An 8,917-nucleotide genomic window follows, 5' to 3' on the forward strand; every position below is an offset into this window, starting at 1 on the left:
GTGGAAAATGGAGTTAAGAAAATTCCACCTTCCTTTCCCTCACACCTCAGCAGATTAAGGGGAGGCCTGACAGTGAGTTACGGGGATTTATGGGAATGTGCAGTCTCTGGCTTTTAAACGCTCACTCACTCTGCGGTGTTGGCAACGTGGCTTCCTATAAATCGTTGCTGGTATTTCTTAAGTCTTTTCCTTGCCAGCAACGCGGAGGCCTGCAACACCTTTTCCGTGCAGTAGCCTGTGAAAATATTGAAGTCGGGCCCAGAAAAACACCAGCATAGAAAGGGGAAACTTTGATGTTTGCTAGTTATTTTCAGACAACCCTTGCCAAATCTTAATTTTTCTAGTTTACAAGTAAGAGATTCTGACCATCTGTCTGCTGTCAACCGATGTTTGTTTGGATGAAGATGTTATTTTTTTTCCTCCCAATCTAGCACTCCTGTTCTTACAAGTAGTTTATTGGACTTCATAAATGTCAGCTTTTTTTGCATGCATTTTGTAAGCAGCTTATGATTTACTATTTAATCAAAATTGAGCAGTCGGCGTCTGTAATCAATCGGAAGCGGGAATTAACAATGAGACAGAAACTCAAAATGTACCAGGGCTATGGTTTACACCTCCCAACTGTCTCCATAAAGACGAAGTTTGGACCCAAAGGCATGGGGGTGGCAGAGTGATGGGGAAATAAATACATCTCGGGCTCCTACTGTGCGCTATTTTGTGACTGTGTCATCTCTTGCCAAGAGCATCCTGCTTAACAAACCATCCCACAGGCTGTGGCTTAAAAAACTTCACGTTCTGGCTGGGGAGTTGGCTCAGTCAGTAAAGTACTTGCCTTGCAAGCATAAGGAACTGAGTTCTACCCCCAGAACCTGCTGTATGATGGTGTGTGCCTGTTGCCCCAGGGTGGAGGAGGTGGAGACAGCTCACCGGCCAGCCAGTCTAGCCTAGTTGATGAGACCAAACAACAACTGATGAATGATACTTGAGTTGTCCTCTGATCCCAAAACACATGTACACACATGTACCTACACATACACACACACAAAGCTCCAACAGGTGTTTTTTTTTTTTTTTTTTTAATTTTTTAGCTCCAATCGGCTGAGAGGCCTTTCTGGCCTTGCCTGTGTGGCATATAGCCTGACCAGGGGGGTGACTGGCTGGCCCCATCTGACCAAAGCTTGTCTCCATGTCCCTTGTCCTCCAGCAGGTCTGTCAGGCGTGTTTCTCATGGGACAGAGCTCAAGGAACCCCAGTTACATGAGCACTCGCGCCCCCCCGCCCAATGTCTGATACATTTGTTAAGATCCCATTGGCCAAAGCAAGTGATGTGGCCAACCCTGAACTAAAGAGGGCGCCCCTTAGTCCACGCAGGCTGCTAGGACAAAAGACTATATACTGGCTGCTTATAAACAACAGAAATCTATGGATGATGATTCTGGAAGTTGGGAAGCCCAAGACCAAGGTGCAGACACATTTAGTGTCTGAGGAAGATCTACTTCCTGGTTCATAGATGGCTTTGTCTTCACTTGGTAGGAGGAGTGAGGCAGCTCTCTGAAGTCTCTTTTCTTTAAGTTATTTATTTATTTGAGAGAGAGGAAAAGGCAGAGAGAAAGAGAGAGAGAGAGAACAAATGGGCTCGCCAGGGCCTCTAGCTACTGCAAACAAACTCCAGACGCATGTGCCATCTTGTGCATCTGGCTCACGTGGGTCCTGAGGAATTGAACCTGGGCGCTTAGGCTTTGCAGGCAAACACCTTAACTGCTAAGCCATCTCTCCAGCCCTGAAGTGTCTCTTTATAAGGGCGTTAATCCTACTCTAAAGGGCTGCACCCTCGTGACTCAGTTATCTCCCACAGCCCTCCATCTTGAATGCCATCCCATTGGTGATCAGGTGATTTGAGCATATGAATTTTGAGAGGATGTGTTCAGACCATCTCTTTAAAGTGAGAGGAATTACAGAGTCACAGGCAAAAGCCAGGGACACAGAGAGGGGCAGAAAGAGAATCAGGCTCCTAAATGCCATCAGTCTATCTCAGGGATGCTGAACAATCTCACGCAGCAGGTAATCGTTACCATCCCGGTATCCAGATGGAGAAATTTAGAGACAGAGTCACTTGCCAGGTTTCTCAGCAGTTAGCAATGTGCTGGGGTTTTTTTTCTCCAGTGAACTCTTGTAAGTAGCTGGCTTTTCACTGAGTCAACTTTTCTGTAGCGGTCAGTAAAACCAAGCCTTCCACAGGTAGGCAGCCCCTCCCGCTTTCAAGGGTGAGGAATCCAGTCAGCGGCTGTCACAGCTGCCTGGCTGATCGATTGCACAGCTCCTGTCTGGATCCCTGAACAGCTGGGTGCCTTTCTGGGAGAGATTGCTGTCCCTCTTATCACTCCCCCGTGGAGCTCCCTCCACCACGGGCCAGATGGATATTTTTTATTTGAGCATGGAATTTGATATTTCCTAAAAACTTCAGCATTGTGGATCCTAATGTCTGGTTAAAGAGACCCACCCCTTAGCCCGATTTCCCGATAGCCTCCATTCTCAGTGGAGACGTGGAAAAGTGTCAAGAGTGTCCTGACCCCCCCGGACAGCGGGCACTGATGGTCCAGAGCTTTTAGGGGGACAGCAGTGGAAGCAGGGACCAGGGCAAAAGGGTGGTTCCCTTTCCTGTCCCTGGCCAGCTCCCCTGACTCTAAGGGCGATCGTCATGTTACAAAGAATTGCTATAGTGACCATGGGCCAGTCTTCCTAAGAACCAACTGGCCAGGTCTTTCCTGTCCCCACCTCTCTCTGACCTTGACCTTCTGAGTCTCCTTCCTCTGGCTGTTTCCCCATGACCTCACGGTCCTTCCCGACAGCACCCTCTCGAGCGGAGCAGAACAGCTGGGTGTTGGGCGGTGGGGGGGAACCAGCTGGCCTAATCAGGCTGTGGGCTCAGGGGCTGTTTGTTCCCTCTGAGCACTCAGTTTCCTCCTTGGTCAAATGGCAGCAGCAAGGTCATAGTGTGGTCACTATAATAACAACTGTAGTCACACCCAGGGCAAGGTCTTGCTTGTAGCTATTCAATTCTTAATACTTTGGCCATCCTGGACGCCTCTGTCCGCCATCCTCTCCGTTCCTGTCTATCCAAATCCCCACAGCACTTTCTGGCCCTTCAATAATTTAGCATTGATGCTTTATTGAATAGAGTCTTCCTAATGGGCTATTATTGACCTGGCAGAGAAGAAATCTCCCCTGTGGGGCTGCTCAGGCAGCCCTGGCCTCCAGGGAAGGTAACGGATGGGGAGCTGCTGGGATGGTGCCTCCGGCCACGGGGTGTGGCCCCAGAGTGAGTCTTAATGCTGTTGCCTTTTCTTTAAAGTCTTTTTGTTTCTCATTTTATTTATTAGAGACTGCGGGGGCGGGGGGGGGGGAGCAGATAGAGAGAGAATAGGCACGCCAGGGCCTCCAGCCACTGCAAACCAACTCCAGACACACGCACCACCTCGTGCCTCCGGCTTACGTGGGTCCTGGGGAGTCGAACCTGGGTCCTTTGATTTTTGCAGGCAAGGTCCTTAACCGCTAGCTAAGCCATCTCTCTAGCCCTTGCCTCTGTTTTAACCTTCTGAACCTGTTTGCAAAATAGGGTGCCTGTGACCCTGTGCTGTGGTCTCTGTGAATGTGGACTCGCTGCGGAGAGGAACTACAGCCCCTTTCCACGCAGCAGGCTGAAGCCCGGGGCTCAGGCCAGCTCCTGCAATGCGGGGCCGGGAGGAGGGACGGCGGGATGGGAGTCACCGACCTGGCCGCCTGTGTCCCGGGAAGTGCTCATTTTGCTCAAAGCATCACCATGGCAAATTCATTCCTGGGTGTCTTCATACACGATTCTACTTCCTGTGGTGAAAAAAAGAATGCCTTTGAGCTGGGGACGTCTCTGAAAGCGAGGAAGCCTTCAGGACCTACAGAGAAAGAGGAGAGAGAGAGAGAGAGAGAGAGAGGGGAAGAGAATGGGTGCACCAGGGTCACCAGCCACTTCAAACGAACTCCAGATGCATGCGCCTCCCCCCTTGTGCATCTGCCTTATGTAGGTCCTGGAGAGTCAAACCAGGATCCCTTGGCTTTGCAGGCAAACGCCTTAATTGCTAAGCCATCTCTCCAGCCCTGGGTCTTTTGTTTTAATTTAAATTTTTTATTATTATTTTAGAGAGAGAGAGAAAATTGGCGAGCCAGGGTCTCAGCTGCTGCAATCAAACTCCAGATGCCCGTGTCACCTAGTTGGCATGTGTGACCTTGCGCCTGTCTTACCTTTGTGTGTCTGGCTTACGTGGGATCTGGAGCGTTGAACATGGGTCCTTAGGCTTCACAGACAAGTGCCTTAACCAGCTCAGGGCATGGGTCTTATAATGACCTATTCAGTATGACCCAGTTGAACAGGGCAGGGCATTTCAAGACCCATCCAGGGTCATTCAGTAACCATGAGGTTGGAGCCCTGGACCCCAAGCCCCTATGCACATCCATAGCCAAGTACCGCAGAGCACACTCAGCTCTACACAGTACCCCTTTGTCTGTGTGCTACGATGCTGGGGAGATGTCTACCTCTCCCTGGGGCCCCAGGAGTCTGACAACCAAATGTGAGGTATAATTCCAGTTCAGCTCTGACCACCAGAGAGGTCCAAACTCCATACTTGCTCCTCCTGGCTCTCGGGTGAGCTGCTAGGCAGGCAGCTCAGAAACCTGGAACCCAGGGTAGGCTTGAGCCCAGTACGTGGCAAGGCATCTCATGTCGTCCCACGTGGAAGAGCTGTGGGTTCTGGGAGAGTTGGGTGGACTAGGGACTGGTCATGGGGCCACTCCCAAATGAAATGGGTGAGTCTCACGCAACCAGCCCAGATGGGGTTCCCGGGAGATGCCAACAAGATTTGTCATCTTTGTACCCACCTTATTCAACATTTCAAAAAATAGATATTTTACTTAGCTGGTTAGTTGAAAGAGAGAAGGTGGCAGAGAAAGAGAGAAAGAGAAGGAGAGAGAGAATGGGAGCTCCAGGGCCTCCAGCCACTGCAAAAACAAACAAACAAACAAACAACAACAACAAAAAAAAAGTACAGATGCATGTGCCACCTTGTGCATCTGTCCTACTTGGGTTTTGGGGAATTGAATGTGGATCTTTAGAGTTCTCAGGCAAGTGCCTTAATGACTAAGCCATCTCACCAGCCCCATTTTACACACTAAAAATATTTTATTTGCTTATTTGAGATAAAGAGACAGAGAAAAAGAGGCAGACACACAGAAAGAGTGGCTATGGGAACCCCAGGACCTCCTGGCACCGCACACGAGTGTCAGAAGCATGTGCCCCTTTGTGCGTCTGGCTTCACATGGGTCCTGGGGAATAGAACCCAGACCATCAGGCTTTGCAAAGAAGAGCCTTGAGCGCCTCAGCCATCAGCCCAGCCCTTGGCATTTTCATCAATGACTAGAAGGGGATTTTAGGTGCAGAGATTGGGCAAACCTGCTTGTGCCTCACATCAGTGGTACGGTCAACACGTGCCACGTACGCTGGCAACGTAGGTCTTCTTACCCCTTCCCAGGCCAGGAAATAAAAACTGAGGGAGGGCAAGGCAACTTGTCCCAGCTCTCCCAGGCACCGATGGGGCCTGACCCTGAGCGACCATGGCACTGTGGGCAGGTGGGCGTGTGGGCAACACATGAGAGGCCAGGTGCCCCAAAGCCTGACATGGACACACGGGGCCATCATGGCTGGCTGCACACCAAGATAAAAGGCGACAGGCCCCCGCGCCCACGGGTCTTGGGAACACCCACGTGCTGCAGACAGGATGTGGGGCAGCAGGGTCCACGGCACAAGTGTAAAGGTGTGGGGCTTTAGCTGGCAGGAAGTTCCACGTGAGTCAACAACGGGACACGGCAGCCAGCAAGGCTGATGTCACCGTCACCTCCATGGGGGTTTGGAATTTTTATCACTGTGTAAAGGGGTGTGTGTGTGGGGTTCCTTGTGACCCGGCGTCTAAGTGAAACTTCATTCCAAGTAGGTCAAAAAGTAACCAAGTAGAAAGTAAAAGCGATTACAGTCTCTCTCTTTTTTTTTTTTTGCATGTGTGTGCGTGTTCATATGTGTGTGGGCACACATGTATATGCATGTGTGCACATGCGTGTATGTGGAGGCCAGAAGTTGATATCAGGTGTCTTTCTCAATCACTTTCCCCCTTATTTTTCTTAACTTAACAAAGTATTTATTTATTTGAGAGAGAGAGAGAGAGAGAGAGAGAGAGAGAGAGAATGGATGTGCCAGGTTCTCCTGCCACTGCGAATGAACTCTAGACACATGCACCGCTCTGTACAGCTGGTTTTATGTGGTCCTGGGGAATCGAACCTAGGCCATCACTGCAAGCAAGCACCTTGAACCACTGAGCCATCTCTCTAGCCCTTTTAACTTTTTTTTTTTTTTTTTTTGAGGTAGGGTCTCTCTGTAGCCCAGACTGACCTGGAATTCACTGTGGAGTCTCAGTCTGACTTCAAACTCACAGTAATCCTCCTACCTCTGCCTTGCTAAGTGTTGGGATTAAAGGTGTGTATCACCATGCCTGACTTCCACCTTATTATTATTTTTTTTAATTTAAAAAGGGGTTTTTATTCAGGCCAGCAAGCATCTGTCTCTCCACCGCTAAATGCTGAGGAAAACAGCAACAGCCTATCTCTACAGAGAGTTTTTATTTTATTTTACTGTTTTTCGAGGAAGGGTCTCACTCTAGCCCAGGCTGACCTAGAGTTCACTATGTAGTCTCAAGGTGGCCTTGAACTCACGGCAATCCTCCTACTTCCTGAGTGTTGGGCATGCACCACCACACCCAGCTGCAGTGAGTTTTTAAAGGCAAAAACCACATTCCTGGGGCTGGAGAGATGGCTCAGCAGTTTAGACGTTTGCCTATGGAACCTGATGACCCAGGTTCAATTCTGCAGTACCCATAGAAAGCCAAATGACAGAGGGTAGTGGATGCATTTGCGAGTTGTTTACAGTGGCTAGATGCCTTGGCATGCACATTCTCTCCCTATCTCTCTATGCTTGCAAATAAATAAATAAATAAATAAATAAATAAATAAATAAATAAATAAATAAATCTTTTGCACATTCCTTTAAAAAACTTGTTTATTAACAACTTCCATGATTATCAACGATATCCCATAGTAATGCCCTCCCTTCCCCCACTTTCCCCTTTGAAACTCCATTCTCCATCATATCTCCTCCCTCTCTCAATCAGTCTCTCTTTTTATTTTTATTTTTTTGTTAAGTGTATACTTTGTATGGATACATCGTGTGTTGGTACCATCATTTCTCTCCTCCTTGTCCCCATTCCACCGAGGGCCCTCGTCAATGGGATTGCGAGTTTCACCATGAAGTTGTGGGTTATGAGTTGGGAGAGCAACAGTCAGTCACTGGGTGTGTGTTGGGGTGGGGGCAATGGCTCTGGATGTTCCCTCCCACCCTGTGTCTCTTAAAATCTTTCTGCCTCCCTCTTCCGCAAAATTCCCTGAGCCTTGGTGGGCGCATTTTAAGTCTACTTCCGTGTTAAGCTCTCAGGAGCATCTGGATTTCCGCTTTGGCAGGTGTGGTGTAGCCTCAGTGTCTGTCTGCATCACCCTGGTGCAGGTTGTCAGGTTCACCATGGAAGCAGCGCTCTTGCTCATCTCACCGAAATACGGAACGCTTCACGAATTTGCGTGTCACGGGGCCACGCTAATCTTCTCTGTACCGTTCCAATCTTAGTCTATGTGCTGCGGAGGCGAGCACCACCTTATTTTCTTTTCAAAAGATTTTATTTATTATTTGGGAGAGAAACAGAGAGAGAAAAAAATGTGTAGGCTACAAGGTCTCTCACTGGACATGAATCAGTGAGCTGATTCAGCTAGACTAGCCAGCCAGCAAGTCCCAAGGATCCTTCTGAGTGTGCCTCCCTGGCGCGGGCATTGCAGGCGGGCACCGCCGCACACAGGCTTTCCTGGGATGCTTGGAATCTGCGCTCACATCCTCATGCTCGCGTGGTTCACTGGGTCGTCTCCTCGGTCATCGCGAGTTCAGTCTTTATGTGTACCTCTCGAGTGGGTGAAAAGCAGTGGGGTCCTCCTCTGCTTCTCCTGGTTACATTACACTTCCACATTTCTCTACAGACGCATGCAACTCTCCCGACATCCAGCCAACCTGACCCGTCGTCTGTCTTTGGCCATTCTTGGGTTTTCGCCATATACACGGGCTTTTCTTGTGTCCTCCTTTTCTTTGTCCTTCCTTCTCGACTTCATTTGCCTTTTTCTTCCTGCATTCCTCTTGACGCAAATCCTCTCCTATCAAGGAGAGCTCAGGAACTGATGGATTTGGGGGGCAGGGGTTGATGTAGGGTCTCCACTCTAGCTCAGACTGACCTGGAACTCACTATGTGGTCTCAGGGTGGCCTCGAACTCAACAGCGATCCTTCCACCTCTGCCTCCCGAGTACTGAGATTAAAGGTGTGCCACCATGCCCAGCAGAGCTCTTCTTTAAGAGATGAGGGAGGAGATGTGCAAGAGGCGTGAATGTGAGATGGTAGAAAGGTTGGGAACATCCTACAGTCCAACTTAGTCCTCATTGAACTAGCGCAGAGCACTGTGGGTGGCCAGACCCGGCAAACCCATCGCAGACTGTCACTGATCGCACCTGCAGAGCCGGGCAGTGGGCAGAGGCCCAGCTTCCCCACAATGTCCCCATTGTCTTGCATGGTTCATTTCCATTGCCTTGCTGGTTCATTTCCATTCCCTTGCTGCTCTTCTTTAAATGGTTCACTCTTGATTCTCGGTGGCATACCCTGAACGCTCCTAGGAGATGTCAAACTGTGGGCAAGACAGCGCATCGCACCTATTCCATGGGCTTCCCTTACACTTCCCAGCCTTCTTTGAACCTTTC

General features: G+C 49.5%; 1 pseudogene; it reads right to left on the reverse strand.

Annotated features, from left to right (window-relative positions):
• Positions 1 to 7,676: 7,676 nt before the first annotated feature.
• LOC123464235 lies at positions 7,677 to 7,774 on the reverse strand (annotated as a pseudogene).
• Between the last annotated feature and the right edge of the window lie 1,143 nt (positions 7,775 to 8,917).

The sequence above is a fragment of the Jaculus jaculus genome, chromosome 10, assembly GCF_020740685.1.
Source record: "Jaculus jaculus isolate mJacJac1 chromosome 10, mJacJac1.mat.Y.cur, whole genome shotgun sequence".
Lineage (NCBI taxonomy): Eukaryota > Metazoa > Chordata > Mammalia > Rodentia > Dipodidae > Jaculus > Jaculus jaculus.